The 2,670-nt window shown below is 41.3% G+C and overlaps 1 pseudogene; it reads right to left on the bottom strand.

Moving 5' to 3' along the window:
* Window positions 1–1,373: 1,373 nt before the first annotated feature.
* On the bottom strand, window positions 1,374–2,311 carry LOC135874240 (olfactory receptor-like protein COR8; annotated as a pseudogene).
* Between the last annotated feature and the right edge of the window lie 359 nt (window positions 2,312–2,670).

Below are 2,670 nucleotides of genomic sequence, written 5' to 3'. Positions count from 1 at the left end.
AAGTTTTTAATCATTTTAATTGATAATATCAATGTTTATTTTTAAGCTTTTTTTATTTTAAATATTTAAACCTTTACAATTGCGGGAAATTATGGGGGATCAGACAATGGGAGGTCAGACATTTTTTTTAATGACAGCCGACACTGAGATTCAAAAAGTTCAAGCTTTATAGCTGTTAAAACACAAATTGTCAACATCACTTGTCAAAATAGATCAAAAAAATATCCTTAAATCAAACTCGAATACATTCTGAAGCTGCAATTTTTCTTACTTTGCCTATCTGTAAATTTCAATTATTATTGACGGCAACATTTTTTTCATTGGTTTGTGTGCATATGGTGAAATCAATATTTACCAACCTTTATTGAGAAAAAATTATTCCTTCCCAGCCTAAGTATATACAATAACACTGTTAAGAATAGATGTATATAGCACTAGTATGAATATAGATGTGATCAATGTAAAGACAAGTGCAAAGACAAGTACTTCACTCTAGAAGGGAAAATCAAATGCATAAATACAATGTGGGGAATAACTGGCTAGGGAGAAGTGCTGCTTAGATGGATCTGGGAGTTCAAGTGGATCACAAGTTGACTATGAGCCAACAATGAGGTGCAGTTGTGAAAAAGGCTGTCTAGGGTGTATTACCAGGTATGTTGTACGTATGTAAGACCAGGGCGGTGATTATTTGGCTCTGCTTGGCACTGGTGAGGCCTCAGTTGAAGTTCTGTGTCTAGGTTTGGGAGCCACACTTTAGAAAAGATGTGGGCAAATAGGAGAGAGTCCAGAGGGGAACAACAAAAATGACAAAAAGGGTTTACAAAACCTGATTTATTAGGAAAGTTTTTTTTAAAATGGGCATGTTTTGTTTTGAGATAAGACGACTGAGGAGGGACCTGATAACAGTCTTCAAGTACGTTAAGGGCTGTTATAAAGGGGATAGAGATCAATTGTGGCAGCCCGTATGAGGCCCAGACACTAAAGAGAGCAAAAGCGTTGAATTCTCATAATGCAAGTCACATACTGAGCATTAATTAAAGTAACACATTAAGAAATTAAACCTAGAAGCAAGTTTATTTTATTTTTAATCTCAGATAACCTTGCAGGGCACCATTTCAAATAGATTAATGGTCAAGAAACAAGGAAAGGTGTCTATATTCCAACAGCCACATAATGACAGGACATTAGGTAACATTGTTCCTCTCAAGCAATTGTAAAACATAATTTCCACATGCTACATCAGTTCTTTGAGTTTCATTTAATTCTTGTACAACATTTGTGATACACAAATCAAGGCAGTAACACATAGACCATACTACAATCCTTCTTCCAATTGTTCTTCTCAATTGACTGGAATTGTCATGGTGAACAAATTAGCTGAGAATGTTTTTCCAGTCTATCACCCTCTTAAGAGCATCCTTAACCTCCTTGTTCCTCAGGCTGTAGATCAGGGGGTTCAACATGGGGACCACCAGGGTATAAAACACAGCAGAGATTTTCTCCTGTTCCAGTGAGTAGCTGGAACTGGGTTGTATGTGGCTTAAGCTCACAGGTCCATAGAACATGGTGACAGCTGTCAGATGAGAGGCACAGGTGGAGAAGGCTTTGCGCCTGCCCTTGGCGGAGCAGATCCTCAGGATAGAGAAGAGGATGTACAGATAAGAGATTATGACAATCAGGAGGGTGGACATGGCAATAACCCCAGAGAACGCTACAAGCAAAATCTCACTGATGTGGTTATCAGAGCAGGCGAGCTTCAGCAATGGGTTAGTGTCACAAAAGTAATGATTGATGACGTTGGGTCCGCAGAATGACAACTCAGCAAGCCACATGTGTGGGTCAGTGAGTTCATGAGCCCCCCTACATATGAGCTGGCCACTAGATGAATACAGACTCTCTTAGACATAACAGCGGTGTAGAGCAGAGGGTTACAGATGGCTACATAGCGGTCATACGCCATCACGGCCAGCAGGAACCCTTCTGTGGTCACAAACACAACAAAAGAGAAGTGTTGAGCAATACAGGCAGAGTAAGAAATGCTTTTACTCCCCACTAAGAAATTCACCAGCATCCTTGGAGCGAAGACTGAGGAGTAGCAGAGGTCAACAACGGACAGGTCACTGAGGAAGAAGTACATGGGGGGGTGGAGTCGGGGATCAACCCTGATCAACACAATCATCCCAAGCTTCCCCACCAGCGTAAGAACATAGATCACCAGGAACGCTGCGAAGAGGGGTATCTGCAACTCCTGACGCTCCGTCAGCCCCAGGAGGATGAACTGGGTCACCATGCTGTGATTGCCCTCAGCCATTTATACAGGGGTGCATGAAACCATACCTGCCGGGATAACAAGAGTGAGCAGCATGGAAGAAGGAAATTTCATGGCATGAATTAAATCTGAATGACACCACCGGGCTTGAATGTGAGTAATGAATATCTTACAGGAAACCAGCCGCCATGATGTCTGGGAAGAGCTGGGATGGACCTTTAAATTTACACTCCCTTTTTAACAGGGCTGAGGTTTTCAAGGCTGTCTACGAGATTTAGACATCCAAGTCTCCATAAAATTGACTGGAATTAGGCATCCAGTTCCCCATAAGGAGTTTCCGGATTCATGTACATTATCACAAATTTTCTCCAATGAAATATACCTGGCATGGGTTTGAGTTT

Source organism: Emys orbicularis, chromosome 2 (assembly GCF_028017835.1).
Source record: "Emys orbicularis isolate rEmyOrb1 chromosome 2, rEmyOrb1.hap1, whole genome shotgun sequence".
Classification (NCBI taxonomy): Eukaryota; Metazoa; Chordata; order Testudines; family Emydidae; genus Emys; species Emys orbicularis.
This window is presented reverse-complemented; position numbering and strand designations above follow the sequence as displayed.